Genomic DNA, 22,882 nt, shown 5'->3' on the forward strand with positions numbered 1-22,882 from the left:
TCTATACCAGTGACCCCCAGTACCAGTGGCCCTCTCTACCAGTGACCCTCTCTACCAGTGGCCCTCTGTACCAGTGACCCTCTCTACCAGTGACCCTCTCTACCAGTGGCCCTCTGTACCAGTGACCCTCTCTACCAGTGGCCCTCTCTACCAGTGGCCCTCTGTACCAGTGACCCTCTCTACCAGTGACCCTCTGTACCAGTGACCCTCTGTACCAGTGACCCTCTGTACCAGTGACCCTCTGTACCTGTAGCCCTCTGTACCAGTGGCCCTCTGTACCAGTGACCCTCTCTACCAGTGACCCTCTGTACCAGTGGCCCTCTGTACCAGTGGCCCTCTGTACCAGCGACCCTCTGTACCAGTGACCCTCTGTACCAGCGACCCTCTGTACCAGTGGCCCTCTGCACCAGTGACTTTCTGTACCAGTGGCCCTCTCTACCAGTGACCCTCTGTACCAGTGACCCTCTGTACCAGAGGCCCTCTGTACCAGTGGCCCTCTGCACCAGTGACTTTCTTTACCAGTGGCCCTCTCTACCAGTGGCCCTCTCTACCAGTGGCCCTCTGTATCAGTGGCCCTCTGTACCAGTGGCACTCTGTACCAGTGACCCTCTCTACCAGTGATCCTCTGTACCAGCGGCCCTCTGTACCAGCGGCCCTCTGTACCAGCGACCCTCTGTACCAGTGACCCTCTCTACCAGTGATCCTCTCTACCAGTGACCTTCTGTACCAGTGGCCCTCTGTACCAGTGACCCTCTCTACCAGTGATCCTCTGTACCAGCGGCCCTCTCTACCAGCGACCCTCTGTACCAGCGGCCCTCTGTACCAGTGACCCTCTCTACCAGTGACCTTCTGTACCAGTGGCCTTCTGTACCAGTGACCCTCTTTACCAATGGCCCTCTGCACCAGTGACTTTCTGTACCAGTGGCCCTCTGTAGTGGCCCTCTCTACCAGCCGGTGATGCAACCAGGCAGAATGCCCTCCACTGTTGAAATTTCCTAGTGTCTTCGGTAACATTCCAGTTTCCTCAAACTCTGAATGAAATATAGCATGCTGCAGTAAAAGAGAGCTACTCAACTGTTTATTATTGGGCTGGGAGCTGAATGAGCTAGATCATTTTATCCAAGAGCATACGAACATGAAAACTTTGTTTAACAAAATTAAATGAGAACATAGTCCAGTACAGCATAGTACGAGCCCTTTGGCCCATGATGCTGTGCTGATCTATATAAACGGACTCCATCATCAGTTCAACCCTTCCCTCCCACACAGCCCAGAACCCTGCATCTTTCTTACATCCATATGCCTATCGAAGAATCTCTTAAATCAGCCTCAACCACCACTATAGCAGTGCATTCCAGTGCCCGCTATTCTCTGTTTTGAAAAAAACAACCTCTGACATCTTCCATTAGCCTGAGAACAAGAGAAGCCTCCTTCTCAATAACTTCAGGGTGTCCCAAAGTGTTTCACAGCCAGTTACAAGATCTTTAATCTTCTGTCACTTCAATGGGTCCTGAGGATTTTCTGCCTTTAGTTTTATTAATTTTCCTTGCCTCTCATGAAAGGAATTGTCAGAGTCATAGAGTACTAATGCACAGAAACAGGCCCTTTGGCCCATGTAGTCCATGCTAACTTGATATATTGCCGAGTCCAATCTACCCACATGCAGACCAGAGCCAAACTTCTCTCATCCAAGGTTCAAAGTTAAAAGTACATTTATTATCAAAGTATGTAGGCTTTATACAACCTTGAAATTATTTTCCTTACAGGCAGCCATAAGTCAAAGAAATGCAATAGAACCCGTTAAACAAAGCAGACTGTACAACCCCCAATGTGCAGAGAGAAAAAAATAAATCATACAGACAATAAAAGCAAACAGATAGCATTCAGAACGGAAGTCCACAACAGTGAGTCAACGGACACAAAACAACACACACAAAATACTGGAGCAACTCTGCAAGTCAGGCAGCGTCTATGGAAAAGCCTAAAAAGTTAATGTTTTGGGCCGAGACACTTCAGTCGTGAAAAGTCATCAATAGAAGGTGTTGGTCCGAAGCTCAGCTGTGCTATTTTCCATAGATGCTGCCTGGCCTGCTGAGTTCCTGCAGCATTTTCTGCGTGTTGATCGGATTTCCAGCATCTGCTGACTTTATCATGTTTCCAGCCACAAGCCAGGCATCACTGCTGCTCACTGGAGCCTCCCACTTTCAGACCACAGCCTCGGTTCACCACACAGACGAATAACCTTGTGGAGCAGCAAGCTGAACCTACCTGACTCTCTACTCTGGCCCCGTCACCCTAACTTTAAAACTAGCTGGCCGTTTAAATTGTCCAAAACTTGAATCATTCCTCGCATTCAGACCTGGGCCATGCTGGTTTGATACGACCTCAGACCCGGGCCACACTGGTTTAATCAATCTCAGACCCAGGCCATGCAGGTTCGATACGATCTCAGACCCAGGCCATACTGGTTCGATATGATCTCAGACCCGGGCCATACTGGTTCGATATGATCTCAGACCCGGGCCATACTGGTTCGATATGATCTCAGACCCGGGCCATACTGGTTCGATATGATCTCAGACCCGGGCCATACTGGTTCGATATGATCTCAGACCTGGGCCACACTGGTTCGATACGATCTCAGACCCGGGCCACACTGGTTCGATACTTTCTCAGACCCGGGCCATACTGGTTCGATATGATCTCTGACCCGGGCCATACTGGTTCGACATGATCTGAGACCCGGGCCATGCTTGTTCGAATCAATCTCAGACCCGGGCCATACTAGTTCCATACGATCTAAGACAGGGGCCACACTGGTTCGATACGATCTCAGACCCGGGCAATACTGGTTCAATACGATCTCAGACCCAGACCATACTGGTATGAAACGATCTCAGACCTGAGCCATACTGGTTCAATATGATCTCAGACCTGGGCCATGCTAGTTCGAATCATACTCAGACCCGGGCCACACTGGTTCGATACTTTCTCAGACACGGGCCATGCTGGTTCGATATGATCTCTGACCCAGACCATACTGGCTCGATACGATATCAGACCCGGGCCATACTGGTTCGGATCCATGTCAGACCCAGGCCATACTAGTTCGATACGGTCTCAGACCAGGGCCATACTGGTTCGATACGATCTAAGACCCAGGACATACTGGATTGATACGATCTCAGACCGGGGCCATTCTGGTTGGAAACAATCTCAGCCCAAGACCATACTAGTTCGATATGATCTCAGACCAAGGCCATCCTGGTTCGATACGATCTCAGACCCGGGCCATACTGGTTCAAAAGGATCTCAGATGCAGGCCATACTGGTTCGATACGAACTCAGACCCAGGCCATACTGGTTCGATACGATCTCAGACCCACACCATACTGATTCGAAATGGTCTCAGACCTGGCCATACTGGTTCGATAAGATCTTAGACCCGGGCAATACTGGTTCAATACGATCTCAGACCCGGGCCATACTGGTTCGATATGATCTCAGACCCAAGGCATACTGATTCGATACGATCGCAGACCCAGACCATACTGGTCTGATACGATCTCAGACCTCAGCCATACTGGGTCGATATGATCACAGACCCGGGCCATACTGGTTCACTATAATCTCAGAACTGGGCCATACTGGTTCGATATGATCTCAGAGCTTGGCCATACTGATTCGATACGATCTCAGACACAGCCCATACTGGTTTGATACAATCTCAGACCTGAGCCATATGGGTTGGATACGATCTCAGACCCTGGCCATACTGGTTCAATACAATTTCAGGCTCAGGCTATACTCGTTCTATACGATCTCAGACCGGGGTCATTCTGATTGGAAACAATCTCAGACCAAGACCATGCTAGTTCGATATGATCTCAGACCAAGGCCATCCTGGTTCGATTATATCTCAGACCCGGGCCATACTGGTTTGATACGATCTCAAACCTGGACCATACTGGTTCGATACGATCTCAGACCCGGACCATACTGGTTCGATACGATCACAGACCCGGAGCATACTGGTTCGATATGGTTTCAGACTTGGGCCATACTGGTTCGATACGATCTCAGACTCAGACCATACTGGTACGATACGATCTCAGACCTGAGCCATACTGGTTCGATACGATCTCAGACCCGGGCCATGCTAGTTCGAATCAATCTCAGACCCGGGCCATACTGGTTCGATACGATCTCAGACCCGGGCCATGCTGGTTCGATATGATCTCTGACCCGGGCCATACTGGTTCGATACGATCTCAGACCCGGGCCATACTGGTTCGGATCCATGTCAGACCCAGGCCATGCTGGCTCGATATGATCTCAGACCCAGGCCATACTAGTTCGATACGGTCTCAGACCAGGGACATACTAGTTCGATATTATCTCAGACCAAGGCCATCCTGGTTCGATACGATCTCAGACCCGGGCCATACTAGTTCAATAGGATCCCAGGTGCAGGCCATACTGGTTCAATACAATCTCAGACCTGGGCCATACTGGTTTGATACGAACTCAGACCCAGGCCATACTGGTTTGATACGATCTCAAACCCGGACCATACTAGTTCGTTATGAACTCAGATGCGGGCCATACTGGTTCGATATGATCTCAGAACTGGGCCATCCTGGTTCGATACGATCTCAGACCCGGGCCATACTGTTTCGAATCCATGTCAGACCCGGGACATGCTGGCTCGATATGATCTCAGACCCAGGCCACACTAGTTCGATACGATCTCAGACCCGGGCCATTCTGGTTGGACACAATCTCAAACCCAGATCATACTAGTTCGATATGATCGCAGACCATGGCCATCCTGGTTCGATACGACCTCAGACCCGGACCATACTGGTTCGATATGATCTCAGACGCAGGCCATACTGGTTCGAAATGGTCTCAGACCTGGGCCATACAGGTTCGATTCGATCTCAGACCCGGGCAATAATGGTTCAATACGATCTCAGACGTAGACCATACTGGTTTGATATGATCTCAGACCCGGGCCATACTGATTCGATATGTTCTCAGACCTGGGCTATACTGGTTCGATATGATCTTAGACACGGGCAATACTGGTTCGATCCAATCTCAGACCCGGGCCATACTGGTTCAATACAATCTCAGGCTCAGGCTACACTGGTTCGATACAATCTCAGACCCGGGCCATACTGGTTCGATATGTACTCAGACCCAGGCCATACTGGTTCAAATCCATGTCAGACCCGTGCCATGCTGGCTCGATATGATCTCAGACCCGGGCCATACCGGTTCGAAGTGATCTCAGACCCAGGCCATACTAGTTCGATACGATCTCAGACCCAGGCCATACTAGTTCGATACGACCTCAGACCTGGCCATACGGGCTTGATGTGATCTCAGACCCGGGCCATACTGTTTCGATATGATTTCAGACCCGGGCCATAATGGTTCGAATTGATGTCAGACCCGGGCCATGCTGGCTCGATATGATCTCAGACCCGGGCCATACTGGTTCAATATGATCTCAGACCCAGGCCATACTAGTTCGATACGGTATCAGATCCAGGCCATACTGGTTCGATATGATCTCAGACCCGGGCAATACTGTTTTGATACGATCTCAGACCCAGTATATACTGGTTCGATACGATCTCAGATCGGGGCCATTCTGGTTGGAAACAATCTCAGACCCAGACTATACTAGTTCGATATGATCTCGGACCAAGGCCATCCTGGTTCGATACGATCTCAGACCCGGGCCATACTGGTTCAATACGATCTCAGACCTGGGCCAGACTGGTTCAATACGATCTCAGACCAGGGCCATACTAGTTCGATATGATCTCAGACCAAGGCCATCCTGGTTTGATACGATCTCAGTCCTGGGCCATACTGTTTCGAATCCATGTCAGACCCGGGACATGCTGGCTCGATATGATCTCAGACCCGGTCCATACTAGTTCGATACGGTCTCAGACCCAGGCCACACTAGTTCGATACGATCTCAGACCCGGGCCATACTGGTTCAATACGATCTCAGAACCAGGCCATACTGGTTTGAAATGGTCTCAGACCTGGACCATACTGGTTCGATTCGATCTCAGACCCTGGCAACACTGGTTCAATATGATCTCAGAGCCAGACCATACTGGTTTCATACGATCTCAGACCCGGGACATACTGGTTCAATACAATCTCAGGCCCAGGCGATACTGGTTCGATACAATCTCAGACCCGGGCCATACTGGTTCGATATGTACTCAGACCCGGGCCATACTGGTTCGATACGATCTCAGACCCTGGCCATACTGGTTCAATACAATGTCAGGCCCAGGCTATACTCGTTCGATACAATCTCAGACCCGGGCCATACTGGTTCGATACGATCTCATACCCAGACCATACTGGTTTGATATGATCTCAGACCCATACCATACTGATTCGATATGTTCTCAGTCCTGGGCTATACTGGTTCAATACAATCTCAGACCCGGGCCATACTGGTTCGATATGTACTCAGACCCAGGCCATACTGGTTCGAATCCATGTCAGACCCGTGCCATGCTGGCTCGATATGATCTCAGACCCGGGCCATACTGGTTTGATACGATCTCAGACCCGGGCAATACTAGTTCAATACGATCTCAGACCTAGACATTTCTGGTTTGATAAGATCTCAGACCTGAGCCATACTGGTTCGATACAATCTCAGTCCCTGGCCATACTGGTTCGATACGATCTTAGACCTGGGCCATACTGGTTTGATACGAACTCAGACCTGGTCATACGGGTTTGATGTGATCTCAGACCCGGACCATACTGGTGAGATATGATCTCAGACCCAGGCGATACTAGTTCGAAATGATCTCAGACCTGGGCCATACTAGTTCGATATATTCTCAGAATTGGACCATACTGGTTCGATATGATCACTACATGGGCCATACTGATTCGATCGGATATCAGACACAGGCCATACTGGTTTGATACAATCTCAGACCCGGGCCATATTGGTTCAATACAATCTCAGGCCCAGGCGATACTGGTTCGATACAATCTTAGTCCCGGGCCATACTGGTTCAATATGTACTCAGACCCAGGCCATACTGGTTCGATATGATCTCAGACCCGTGCCGTACTAGTTCGATATGATCTCAGAACTGGGTCATACTGGTTCGATATGATCTCAGACCTGGGCCATACTGATTCGATACGATCTGAGACACAGCCGATACTGGATTGATACATTCTCAGACCTGAGCCATATGGGTTGGATACGATCTCAGACCCAGGCCACACTGGTTCAATACAATCTCAGGCCCAGGCTATACTCGTTCGATACAATCTCAGACCCGGGCCATACTGGTTCGATACGATCTCAGACCCGGGCAATAATGGTTCAATACGATCTCAGTCCCAGACCATACTGGTTTGATATGATCTTAGACCCATACCATACTGATTCGATATGGTCTCAGACCTGGGCTATACTGGTTCGAAACAATCTCAGACCCGGGCCATACTGGTTCGATTTGTACTCAGACCCGGGCCATACTCTTTCGAATCCATGTCAGACACAGGACATGCTGGCTCGATATGATCTAAGACCCGGGCCATACTAGTTCGATACGGTCTCAGTCCCAGGCCACACTAGTTCGATATGATCTCAGACCCTGGTCATACTGGTTCAATACAATCTCAGAACCAGGACATACTGGTTCGATACGATCTCAGACCGGGCCATTCTGGTTGTACACAATCTCAGACCCAGACCATACTAGTTCGAAATGATCTCAGACCAGAGCCATACTAGTTCGATATGATCTCAGACCAAGGCCATCCTGGTTCGATACGATCTCAGACCCGGGCCATAATGGTTCGATATGATCTCAGACCCAGGCCATACTGGTTCGAAATGGTCTCAGACCTGGGCCATACTGGTTTGGATCGATCTCAGACCCTGGCAACACTGGTTCAATACGATCTCAGAGCCAGACCATACTGGTTTCATACGATATCAGACCTGAGCCATACTGGTTCGATCCAATCTCAGACCCGGGCCATACTGGTTCGATATGTACTCAGACCCGGGCCATACTCTTTCGAATCCATGTCAGACCCGGTACATGCTGGCTCGGTATGATCTAAGACCCGGGCTATACTAGTTCGATACTGTCTCAGTTGCAGGCCACACTAGTTCGACACGATCTCAGACCCGGGTCGTACTGGTTCAATACAATCTCAGAACCAGGACATACTGGTTCGATACGATCTCAGACCGGGCCATTCTAGTTGGAAACAAACTCAGACCCACACCATAATAGTTCGATATGATCTCAGACCGTTGCCATCCTGGTTCGATACGATCTCAGACCTGAGCCATATTGGTTCAATACAATCTCAGCCCCAGGTGATACTGGTTCGATACAATCTGAGACCCGGGCCATACTGGTTCGAATCCATGTCAGCCCCATGCCATGCTGGCTCAATATGACCTCAGACCCGGGCCATACTGGTTCAATACGATCTCAGACCCAGGCCATACTAGTTCTATACGATCCCAGACCCGGGACATACTGGTTCGATACGATCTCAAACCTGGGCCATACTGCTCGATATGATCTCAGACATAGGCCATACTGGTTTGATAGGATCTCAGATCCATACCATACTGATTCAATATGGTTTCAGACCTGGGGCATACTGGTTTGATACGATCTCAGACCCGGGCAATACTAGTTCAATATGATCTCAGACCTGGACCATCCTGGTTTGATAAGATCTCAGACCTGTGCCATACTGGTTCGATACAATCTCAGTCCCAGGCCATAATGGTTCGTTAAGATCTCAGACCTGGGCCATACTGGTTCAATACGATCTCAGACCCAGACCATACTGGTTTGATACGACCTTAGACCCATACCATACTGATTCGATATGGTCTCAGACCTGGGCAATACTGGTTCGATCCAATCTCAGACCCGGGCCATACTGGTTCAATACAATCTCAGGCTCAGGCTATACTGGTTCTTATACAATCTCAGACCCGGGCCATACTGGTTCGATATGTACTCAGACCCAGGCCATACTGGTTCGAATCCATGTCAGACCCGTGCCATGCTGGCTCGATATGATCTCAGACCCGGGCCATACCGGTTCGAAGCGATCTCAGACCCAGGCCATACTAGTTCGATACGACCACAGACCCGGGCCATACTGGTTCGTTAAGATCTCAGACCTGGGCCATACTGGTTCGATCCAATCTCAGACCTGGGCCATACTGGTTCAATACAATCTCAGGCTCAGGCTATACTGGTTCGATACAATCTCAGACCCGGGCCATACTGGTTCGATATGTACTTAGACCCAGGCCATACTGGTTCGAATCCATGTCAGATCCGTGCCATACTGGCTCGATATGATCTCAGACCCGGGCCATAGTAGTTCGATACGGTCTCAGACCCAGGCCACACTAGTTCGATACGATCTCAGACCCAGGCCATACTGGTTCGATCCAATCTCAGACCCGGGCTATACTGGTTCGATACAATCTCAGACCCGGGCCATACTGGTTCGATATGTACTCAGACCCGGGCCATACTCTTTCGAATCCATGTCAGACCCGGTACATGCTGGCTCGATATGATCTAAGACCCGGGCTATACTAGTTCGATACTGTCTCAGTTGCAGGCCACACTAGTTCGACACGATCTCAGACCCGGGTCGTACTGGTTCAATACAATCTCAGAACCAGGACATACTGGTTCGATACGATCTCAGACCGGGCCATTCTGGTTGGAAACAATCTCAGACCCACACCATAATAGTTCGATATGATCTCAGACCGTTGCCATCCTGGTTCGATACGATCTCAGACCTGAGCCATATTGGTTCAATACAATCTCAGGCCCAGGTGATACTGGTTCGATACAATCTGAGACCCGGGCCATACTGGTTCGAATCCATGTCAGACCCATGCCATGCTGGCTCAATATGACCTCAGACCCGGGCCATACTGGTTCAATACGATCTCAGACCCAGGCCATACTAGTTCTATACGATCCCAGACCCGGGACATACTGGTTCGATACGATCTCAAACCTGGGCCATACTGCTCGATACGATCTCAGACATAGGCCATACTGGTTTGATAGGATGTCAGATCCATACCATACTGATTCAATATGGTTTCAGACCTGGGGCATACTGGTTTGATACGATCTCAGACCCGGGCAATACTAGTTCAATATGATCTCAGACCTAGACCATCCTGGTTTGATAAGATCTCAGACCTGTGCCATACTGGTTCGATACAATCTCAGTCCCAGGCCATACTGGTTCGATACGATCTCAGACCCGGGCCATGCTGGTTCGTTACGATCTCAGACCTGGGCCATACTGGTTCAATACGATCTCAGACCCAGACCATACTGGTTTGATACGACCTTAGACCCATACCATACTGATTCGATATGGTCTCAGACCTGGGCTATACTGGTTCGATATGATCTTAGACACGGGCAATACTGGTTCGATCCAATCTCAGACCCGGGCCATACTGGTTCAATACAATCTCAGGCTCAGGCTATACTGGTTCTTATACAATCTCAGACCCGGGCCATACTGGTTCGATATGTACTCAGACCCAGGCCATACTGGTTCGAATCCATGTCAGACCCGTGCCATGCTGGCTCGATATGATCTCAGACCCGGGCCATACCGGTTCGAAGCGATCTCAGACCCAGGCCATACTAGTTCGATACGACCTCAGACCCGGGCCATACTGGTTCGTTAAGATCTCAGACCTCGGCCATACTGGTTCGATCCAATCTCAGACCTGGGCCATACTGGTTCAATACAATCTCAGGCTCAGGCTATACTGGTTCGATACAATCTCAGACCCGGGCCATACTGGTTCGATATGTACTTAGACCCAGGCCATACTGGTTCGAATCCATGTCAGACCCGTGCCATACTGGCTCGATATGATCTCAGACCAGGGCCATAGTAGTTCGATACGGTCTCAGACCCAGGCCACACTAGTTCGATACGATCTCAGACCCAGGCCATACTGGTTCGATCCAATCTCAGACCCGGGCTATACTGGTTCGATACAATCTCAGACCCGGGCCATACTGGTTCGATATGTACTCAGACCCAGGCCATACCGGTTCGAATCCATGTCAGACCCGTGCCATGCTGGCTCGATATGATCTCAGACCCGGGCCATACCGGTTCGAAGTGATCTCAGACCCAGGCCATACTAGTTCGATACGACCTCAGACCCGGGCCATACTGGTTCGTTAAGATCTCAGACCTGGGCCATACTGGTTCGATCCAATCTCAGACCTGGGCCATACTGGTTCAATACAATCTCAGGCTCAGGCTATACTGGTTCGATACAATCTCAGACCCGGGCCATACTGGTTCGATATGTACTCAGACCCAGGCCATACTGGTTCGAATCCATGTCAGACCCGTGCCATACTGGCTCGATATGATCTGAGACCCGGGCCATACCGGTTCGAAGCGATCTCAGACCCAGGCCATACTAGTTCGATACGATCTCAGTACCGGGCCATACTAGTTCGATACGACCTCAAACCTGGGCCATACTGGTTTGATACGATCTCAGACCCGGGCAATACTAGTTCAATATGATCTCAGACCTAGACCATCCTGGTTTGATAAGATCTCAGACCTGTGCCATACTGGTTCGATACAATCTCAGTCCCAGGCCATACTGGTTCGATACGATCTCAGACCCGGGCCATGCTGGTTCGTTAAGATCTCAGACCTGGGCCATACTGGTTCAATACGATCTCAGACCCAGACCATACTGGTTTGATACGACCTTAGACCCATACCATACTGATTCGATATGGTCTCAGACCTGGGCTATACTGGTTCGATATGATCTTAGACACGGGCAATACTGGTTCGATCCAATCTCAGACCCGGGCCATACTGGTTCGATATGTACTCAGACCCGGGCCATACTCTTTCGAATCCATGTCAGACCCGGTACATGCTGGCTCGATATGATCTAAGACCCGGGCTATACTAGTTCGATACTGTCTCAGTTGCAGGCCACACCAGTTCGACACGATCTCAGACCCGGGTCGTACTGGTTCAATACAATCTCAGAACCAGAACATACTGGTTCGATACGATCTCAGACCGGGCCATTCTGGTTGGAAACAATCTCAGACCAACACCATAATAGTTCGATATGATCTCAGACCGTTGCCATCCTGGTTCGATACGATCTCAGACCTGAGCTTTATTTGTTCAATACAATCTCAGGCCCAGGTGATACTGGTTCGATACAATCTGAGACCCGGGCCATACTGGTTCGAATCCATGTCAGACCCATGCCATGCTGGCTCAATATGACCTCAGACCCTGGCCATACTGGTTCAATACGATCTCAGACCCAGGCCATACTAGTTCTATACGATCCCAGACCCGGGACATACTGGTTCGATACGATCTCAAACCTGGGCCATACTGCTCGATACGATCTCAGACATAGGCCATACTGGTTTGATAGGATCTCAGATCCATACCATACTGATTCAATATGGTTTCAGACCTGGGGCATACTGGTTTGATACGATCTCAGACCCGGGCAATACTAGTTCAATATGATCTCAGACCTAGACCATCCTGGTTTGATAAGATCTCAGACCTGTGCCATACTGGTTCGATACAATCTCAGTCCCAGGCCATACTGGTTCGATACGATCTCAGACCCGGGCCATGCTGGTTCGTTAAGATCTCAGACCTGGGCCATACTGGTTCAATACGATCTCAGACCCAGACCATACTGGTTTGATACGACCTTAGACCCATACCATACTGATTCGATATGGTCTCAGACCTGGGCTATACTGGTTCGATATGATCTTAGACACGGGCAATACTGGTTCGATCCAATCTCAGACCCGGGCCATACTGGTTCAATACAATCTCAGGCTCAGGCTATACTGGTTCTTATACAATCTCAGACCCGGGCCATACTGGTTCGATATGTACTCAGACCCAGGCCATACTGGTTCGAATCCATGTCAGACCCGTGCCATGCTGGCTCGATATGATCTCAGACCCGGGCCATACCGGTTCGAAGCGATCTCAGACCCAGGCCATACTAGTTCGATACGACCTCAGACCCGGGCCATACTGGTTCGTTAAGATCTCAGACCTGGGCCATACTGGTTCGATCCAATCTCAGACCTGGGCCATACTGGTTCGATACAATCTCAGACCCGGGCCATACTGGTTCGATATGTACTTAGACCCAGGCCATACTGGTTCGAATCCATGTCAGACCCGTGCCATACTGGCTCGATATGATCTCAGACCAGGGCCATAGTAGTTCGATATGATCTCAGACCCAGGCCATACTGGTTCGATCCAATCTCAGACCCGGGCTATACTGGTTCGATACAATCTCAGACCCGGGCCATACTGGTTCGATATGTACTCAGACCCAGGCCATACCGGTTCGAATCCATGTCAGACCCGTGCCATGCTGGCTCGATATGATCTCAGACCCGGGCCATACCGGTTCGAAGTGATCTCAGACCCAGGCCATACTAGTTCGATACGACCTCAGACCCGGGCCATACTGGTTCGTTAAGATCTCAGACCTGGGCCACACTGGTTCGATCCAATCTCAGACCTGGGCCATACTGGTTCAATACAATCTCAGGCTCAGGCTATACTGGTTCGATACAATCTCAGACCCGGGCCATACTGGTTCGATATGTACTCAGACCCAGGCCATACTGGTTCGAATCCATGTCAGACCCGTGCCATACTGGCTCGATATGATCTGAGACCCGGGCCATACCGGTTCGAAGCGATCTCAGACCCAGGCCATACTAGTTCGATACGATCTCAGTACCGGGCCATACTAGTTCGATACGACCTCAAACCTGGGCCATACTGGTTTGATACGATCTCAGACCCGGGCAATACTAGTTCAATATGATCTCAGACCTAGACCATCCTGGTTTGATAAGATCTCAGACCTGTGCCATACTGGTTCGATACAATCTCAGTCCCAGGCCATACTGGTTCGATACGATCTCAGACCCGGGCCATGCTGGTTCGTTAAGATCTCAGACCTGGGCCATACTGGTTCAATACGATCTCAGACCCAGACCATACTGGTTTGATACGACCTTAGACCCATACCATACTGATTCGATATGGTCTCAGACCTGGGCTATACTGGTTCGATATGATCTTAGACACGGGCAATACTGGTTCGATCCAATCTCAGACCCGGGCCATACTGGTTCGATATGTACTCAGACCCGGGCCATACTCTTTCGAATCCATGTCAGACCCGGTACATGCTGGCTCGATATGATCTAAGACCCGGGCTATACTAGTTCGATACTGTCTCAGTTGCAGGCCACACCAGTTCGACACGATCTCAGACCCGGGTCGTACTGGTTCAATACAATCTCAGAACCAGAACATACTGGTTCGATACGATCTCAGACCGGGCCATTCTGGTTGGAAACAATCTCAGACCCACACCATAATAGTTCGATATGATCTCAGACCGTTGCCATCCTGGTTCGATACGATCTCAGACCTGAGCCATATTGGTTCAATACAATCTCAGGCCCAGGTGATACTGGTTCGATACAATCTGAGACCCGGGCCATACTGGTTTGAATCCATGTCAGACCCATGCCATGCTGGCTCAATATGACCTCAGACCCGGGCCATACTGGTTCAATACGATCTCAGACCCAGGCCATACTGGTTCGATCCAATCTCAGACCCGGGCTATACTGGTTCGATACAATCTCAGACCCGGGCCATACTGGTTCGATATGTACTCAGACCCGGGCCATACTCTTTCGAATCCATGTCAGACCCGGTACATGCTGGCTCGATATGATCTAAGACCCGGGCTATACTAGTTCGATACTGTCTCAGTTGCAGGCCACACTAGTTCGACACGATCTCAGACCCGGGTCGCACTGGTTCAATACAATCTCAGACCCACACCATAATAGTTCGATATGATCTCAGACCGTTGCCATCCTGGTTCGATACGATCTCAGACCTGAGCTTTATTGGTTCAATACAATCTCAGGCCCAGGTGATACTGGTTCGATACAATCTGAGACCCGGGCCATACTGGTTCGAATCCATGTCAGACCCATGCCATGCTGGCTCAATATGACCTCAGACCCGGGCCATACTGGTTCAATACGATCTCAGACCCAGGCCATACTAGTTCTATACGATCCCAGACCCGGGACATACTGGTTTGATACGATCTCAAACCTGGGCCATACTGCTCGATACGATCTCAGACATAGGCCATACTGGTTTGATAGGATCTCAGATCCATACCATACTGATTCAATATGGTTTCAGACCTGGGGCATACTGGTTTGATACGATCTCAGACCCGGGCAATACTAGTTCAATATGATCTCAGACCTAGACCATCCTGGTTTGATAAGATCTCAGACCTGTGCCATACTGGTTCGATACAATCTCAGTCCCAGGCCATACGGGTTCGATACGATCTCAGACCCGGGCCATGCTGGTTCGTTAAGATCTCAGACCTGGGCCATACTGGTTCAATACGATCTCAGACCCAGACCATACTGGTTTGATACGACCTTAGACCCATACCATACTGATTCGATATGGTCTCAGACCTGGGCTATACTGGTTCGATATGATCTTAGACATGGGCAATACTGGTTCGATCCAATCTCAGACCCGGGCCATACTGGTTCAATACAATCTCAGGCTCAGGCTATACTGGTTCTTATACAATCTCAGACCCGGGCCATACTGGTTCGATATGTACTCAGACCCAGGCCATACTGGTTCGAATCCATGTCAGACCCGTGCCATGCTGGCTCGATATGATCTCAGACCCGGGCCATACCGGTTCGAAGCGATCTCAGACCCAGGCCATACTAGTTCGATACGACCTCAGACCCGGGCCATACTGGTTCGTTAAGATCTCAGACCTGGGCCATACTGGTTCGATCCAATCTCAGACCTGGGCCATACTGGTTCAATACAATCTCAGGCTCAGGCTATACTGGTTCGATACAATCTCAGACCCGGGCCATACTGGTTCGATATGTACTTAGACCCAGGCCATACTGGTTCGAATCCATGTCAGACCCGTGCCATACTGGCTCGATATGATCTCAGACCCGGGCCATAGTAGTTCGATACGGTCTCAGACCTAGGCCACACTAGTTCGATACGATCTCAGACCCAGGCCATACTGGTTCGATCCAATCTCAGACCCGGGCTATACTGGTTCGATACAATCTCAGACCCGGGCCATACTGGTTCGATATATACTCAGACCCAGGCCATACTGGTTCGAATCCATGTCAGACCCGTGCCATGCTGGCTCGATATGATCTCAGACCCGGGCCATACCGGTTCGAAGTGATCTCAGACCCAGGCCATACTAGTTCGATACGACCTCAGACCCGGGCCATACTGGTTCGTTAAGATCTCAGACCTGGGCCATACTGGTTCGATCCAATCTCAGACCTGGGCCATACTGGTTCAATACAATCTCAGGCTCAGGCTATACTGGTTCGATACAATCTCAGACCCGGGCCATACTGGTTCGATATGTACTCAGACCCAGGCCATACTGGTTCGAATCCATGTCAGACCCGTGCCATACTGGCTCGATATGATCTCAGACCCGGGCCATAACGGTTCGAAGCGATCTCAGACCCAGGCCATACTAGTTCGATACGATCTCAGTACCGGGCCATACTAGTTCGATACGACCTCAAACCTGGGCCATACTGGTTTGATACGATCTCAGACCCGGGCAATACTAGCTCAATATGATCTCAGACCTAGACCATCCTGGTTTGATAAGATCTCAGACCTGTGCCATACTGGTTCGATACAATCTCAGTCCCAGGCCATACTGGTTCGATACGATCTCAGACCCGGGCCATGCTGGTTCGTTAAGATCTCAGACCTGGGCCATACTGGTTCAATACATTCTCAGACCCAGACCATACTGGTTTGATACGACCTTAGACCCATACCATACTGATTCGATATGGTCTCAGACCTGGGCTATACTGGTTCGATATGATCTTAGACACGGGCAATACTGGTTCGATCCCATCTCAGACCCGGGCCATACTGGTTCGATATGTACTCAGACCCAGGCCATACTGGTTCGAATCCATGTCAGACCCGTGCCATGCTGGCTCGATATGATCTCAGACCCGGGCCATACCGGTTCGAAGTGATCTCAGACCCAGGCCATACTAGTTCGATACGACCTCAGACCCGGGCCATACTGGTTCGTTAAGATCTCAGACCTGGGCCATACTGGTTCGATCCAATCTCAGACCTGGGCCATACTGGTTCAATACAATCTCAGGCTCAGGCTATACTGGTTCGATACAATCTCAGACCCGGGCCACACTGGTTCGATATGTACTCAGACCCAGGCCATACTGGTTCGAATCCATGTCAGACCCGTGCCATACTGGCTCGATATGATCTCAGACCCGGGCCATAACGGTTCGAAGCGATCTCAGACCCAGGCCATACTAGTTCGATACGATCTCAGTACCGGGCCATACTAGTTCGATACGACCTCAAACCTGGGCCATACTGGTTTGATACGATCTCAGACCCGGGCAATACTAGTTCAAAATGATCTCAGACCCAGGCCATACTGGTTCGATCCAATCTCAGACGCGGGCTATACTGGTTCGATACAATCTCAGACCCGGGCCATACTGGTTCGATATTTACTCAGACCCGGGCCATACTCTTTCGAATCCATGTCAGACCCGGTACATGCTGGCTCGATATGATCGAAGACCCGGGCTATACTAGTTCGATACTGTCTCAGTTGCAGGCCACACTAGTTCGACACGATCTCAGACCCGGGTCGTACTGGTTCAATACAATCTCAGAACCAGGACATACTGGTTCGATACGATCTCAGACCGGGCCATTCTGGTTGGAAACAATCTCAGACCCACACCATAATAGTTCGATATGATCTCAGACCGTTGCCATCCTGGTTCGATACGATCTCAGACCTGAGCCATATTGGTTCAATACAATCTCAGGCCCAGGTGATACTGCTTCGATACAATCTGAGACCCGGGCCATACTGGTTCGAATCCATGTCAGACCCGTGCCATACTGGCTCGATATGATCTCAGACCCGGGCCATAGTAGTTCGATACGGTCTCAGACCAGGGCCATAGTAGTTCGATACGATCTCAGACCCAGGCCATACTGGTTCGATCCAATCTCAGACCCGGGCTATACTGGTTCGATACAATCTCAGACCCGGGCCATACTGGTTCGATATGTACTCAGACCCAGGCCATACCGGTTCGAATCCATGTCAGACCCGTGCCATGCTGGCTCGATATGATCTCAGACCCGGGCCATACCGGTTCGAAGTGATCTCAGACCCAGGCCATACTAGTTCGATACGACCTCAGACCCGGGCCATACTGGTTCGTTAAGATCTCAGACCTGGGCCATACTGGTTCGATCCAATCTCAGACCTGGGCCATACTGGTTCAATACAATCTCAGGCTCAGGCTATACTGGTTCGATACAATCTCAGACCCGGGCCATACTGGTTCGATATGTATTCAGACCCAGGCCATACTGGTTCGAATCCATGTCAGACCCGTGCCATACTGGCTCGATATGATCTCAGACCCGGGCCATACCGGTTCGAAGCGATCTCAGACCCAGGCCATACTAGTTCGATACGATCTCAGTACCGGGCCATACTAGTTCGATACGACCTCAAACCTGGGCCATACTGGTTTGATACGATCTCAGACCCGGGCAATACTAGTTCAATATGATCTCAGACCTAGACCATCCTGGTTTGATAAGATCTCAGACCTGTGCCATACTGGTTCGATACAATCTCAGTCCCAGGCCATACTGGTTCGATACGATCTCAGACCCGGGCCATGCTGGTTCGTTAAGATCTCAGACCTGGGCCATACTGGTTCAATACGATCTCAGACCCAGACCATACTGGTTTGATACGACCTTAGACCCATACCATACTGATTCGATATGGTCTCAGACCTGGGCTATACTGGTTCGATATGATCTTAGACACGGGCAATACTGGTTCGATCCAATCTCAGACCCGGGCCATACTGGTTCGATATGTACTCAGACCCGGGCCATACTCTTTCGAATCCATGTCAGACCCGGTACATGCTGGCTCGATATGATCTAAGACCCGGGCTATACTAGTTCGATACTGTCTCAGTTGCAGGCCACACCAGTTCGACACGATCTCAGACCCGGGTCGTACTGGTTCAATACAATCTCAGAACCAGGACATACTGGTTCGATACGATCTCAGACCGGGCCATTCTGGTTGGAAACAATCTCAGACCCACACCATAATAGTTCGATATGATCTCAGACCGTTGCCATCCTGGTTCGATACGATCTCAGACCTGAGCCATATTGGTTCAATACAATCTCAGGCCCAGGTGATACTGGTTCGATACAATCTGAGACCCGGGCCATACTGGTTCGAATCCATGTCAGACCCATGCCATGCTGGCTCAATATGACCTCAGACCCGGGCCATACTGGTTCAATACGATCTCAGACCCAGGCCATACTGGTTCGATCCAATCTCAGACCCGGGCTATACTGGTTCGATACAATCTCAGACCCGGGCCATACTGGTTCGATATGTACTCAGACCCGGGCCATACTCTTTCGAATCCATGTCAGACCCGGTACATGCTGGCTCGATATGATCTAAGACCCGGGCTATACTAGTTCGATACTGTCTCAGTTGCAGGCCACACTATTTCGACACGATCTCAGACCCGGGTCGCACTGGTTCAATACAATCTCAGACCCACACCATAATAGTTCGATATGATCTCAGACCGTTGCCATCCTGGTTCGATACGATCTCAGACCTGAGCTTTATTGGTTCAATACAATCTCAGGCCCAGGTGATACTGGTTCGATACAATCTGAGACCCGGGCCATACTGGTTCGAATCCATGTCAGACCCATGCCATGCTGGCTCAATATGACCTCAGACCCGGGCCATACTGGTTCAATACGATCTCAGACCCAGGCCATACTAGTTCTATACGATCCCAGACCCGGGACATACTGGTTTGATACGATCTCAAACCTGGGCCATACTGCTCGATACGATCTCAGACATAGGCCATACTGGTTTGATAGGATCTCAGATCCATACCATACTGATTCAATATGGTTTCAGACCTGGGGCATACTGGTTTGATACGATCTCAGACCCGGGCAATATTAGTTCAATATGATCTCAGACCTAGACCATCCTGGTTTGATAAGATCTCAGACCTGTGCCATACTGGTTCGATACAATCTCAGTCCCAGGCCATACGGGTTCGATACGATCTCAGACCCGGGCCATGCTGGTTCGTTAAGATCTCAGACCTGGGCCATACTGGTTCAATACGATCTCAGACCCAGACCATACCGGTTTGATACGACCTTAGACCCATACCATACTGATTCGATATGGTCTCAGACCTGGGCTATACTGGTTCGATATGATCTTAGACACGGGCAATACTGGTTCGATCCAATCTCAGACCCGGGCCATACTGGTTCAATACAATCTCAGGCTCAGGCTATACTGGTTCTTATACAATCTCAGACCCGGGCCATACTGGTTCGATATGTACTCAGACCCAGGCCATACTGGTTCGAATCCATGTCAGACCCGTGCCATGCTGGCTCGATATGATCTTCGACCCGGGCCATACCGGTTCGAAGCGATCTCAGACCCAGGCCATACTAGTTCGATACGACCTCAGACCCGGGCCATACTGGTTCGTTAAGATCTCAGACCTGGGCCATACTGGTTCGATCCAATCTCAGACCTGGGCCATACTGGTTCAATACAATCTCAGGCTCAGGCTATACTGGTTCGATACAATCTCAGACCCGGGCCATACTGGTTCGATATGTACTTAGACCCAGGCCATACTGGTTCGAATCCATGTCAGACCCGTGCCATACTGGCTCGATATGATCTCAGACCCGGGCCATAGTAGTTCGATACGGTCTCAGACCCAGGCCACACTAGTTCGATACGATCTCAGACCCAGGCCATACTGGTTCGATCCAATCTCAGACCCGGGCTATACTGGTTCGATACAATCTCAGACCCGGGCCATACTGGTTCGATATGTACTCAGACCCAGGCCATACTGGTTCGAATCCATGTCAGACCCGTGCCATGCTGGCTCGATATGATCTCAGACCCGGGCCATACCGGTTCGAAGTGATCTCAGACCCAGGCCATACTAGTTCGATACGACCTCAGACCCGGGCCATACCGGTTCGTTAAGATCTCAGACCTGGGCCATACTGGTTCGATCCAATCTCAGACCTGGGCCATACTGGTTCAATACAATCTCAGTCTCAGGCTATACTGGTTCGATACAATCTCAGACCCGGGCCATACTGGTTCGATATGTACTCAGACCCAGGCCATACTGGTTCGAATCCATGTCAGACCCGTGCCATACTGGCTCGATATGATCTCAGACCCGGGCCATAACGGTTCGAAGCGATCTCAGACCCAGGCCATACTAGTTCGATACGATCTCAGTACCGGGCCATACTAGTTCGATACGACCTCAAACCTGGGCCATACTGGTTTGATACGATCTCAGACCCGGGCAATACTAGTTCAATATGATCTCAGACCTAGACCATCCTGGTTTGATAAGATCTCAGACCTGTGCCATACTGGTTCGATACAATCTCAGTCCCAGGCCATACTGGTTCGATACGATCTCAGACCCGGGCCATGCTGGTTCGTTAAGATCTCAGACCTGGGCCATACTGGTTCAATACATTCTCAGACCCAGACCATACTGGTTTGATACGACCTTAGACCCATACCATACTGATTCGATATGGTCTCAGACCTGGGCTATACTGGTTCGATATGATCTTAGACACGGGCAATACTGGTTCGATCCAATCTCAGACCCGGGCCATACTGGTTCGATATGTACTCAGACCCAGGCCATACTGGTTCGAATCCATGTCAGACCCGTGCCATGCTGGCTCGATATGATCTCAGACCCGGGCCATACCGGTTCGAAGTGATCTCAGACCCAGGCCATACTAGTTCGATACGACCTCAGACCCGGGCCATACTGGTTCGTTAAGATCTCAGACCTGGGCCATACTGGTTCGATCCAATCTCAGACCTGGGCCATACTGGTTCAATACAATCTCAGGCTCAGGCTATACTGGTTCGATACAATCTCAGACCCGGGCCACACTGGTTCGATATGTACTCAGACCCAGGCCATACTGGTTCGAATCCATGTCAGACCCGTGCCATACTGGCTCGATATGATCTCAGACCCGGGCCATAACGGTTCGAAGCGATCTCAGACCCAGGCCATACTAGTTCGATACGATCTCAGTACCGGGCCATACTAGTTCGATACGACCTCAAACCTGGGCCATACTGGTTTGATACGATCTCAGACCCGGGCAATACTAGTTCAAAATCATCTCAGACCCAGGCCATACTGGTTCGATCCAATCTCAGACCCGGGCTATACTGGTTCGATACAATCTCAGACCCGGGCCATACTGGTTCGATATTTACTCAGACCCGGGCCATACTCTTTCGAATCCATGTCAGACCCGGTACATGCTGGCTCGATATGATCGAAGACCCGGGCTATACTAGTTCGATACTGTCTCAGTTGCAGGCCACACTAGTTCGACACGATCTCAGACCCGGGTCGTACTGGTTCAATACAATCTCAGAACCAGGACATACTGGTTCGATACG

The sequence above is a fragment of the Mobula birostris genome, chromosome 6 (genome assembly GCF_030028105.1).
Source record: "Mobula birostris isolate sMobBir1 chromosome 6, sMobBir1.hap1, whole genome shotgun sequence".
Taxonomy (NCBI): Eukaryota; Metazoa; Chordata; class Chondrichthyes; order Myliobatiformes; family Myliobatidae; genus Mobula; species Mobula birostris.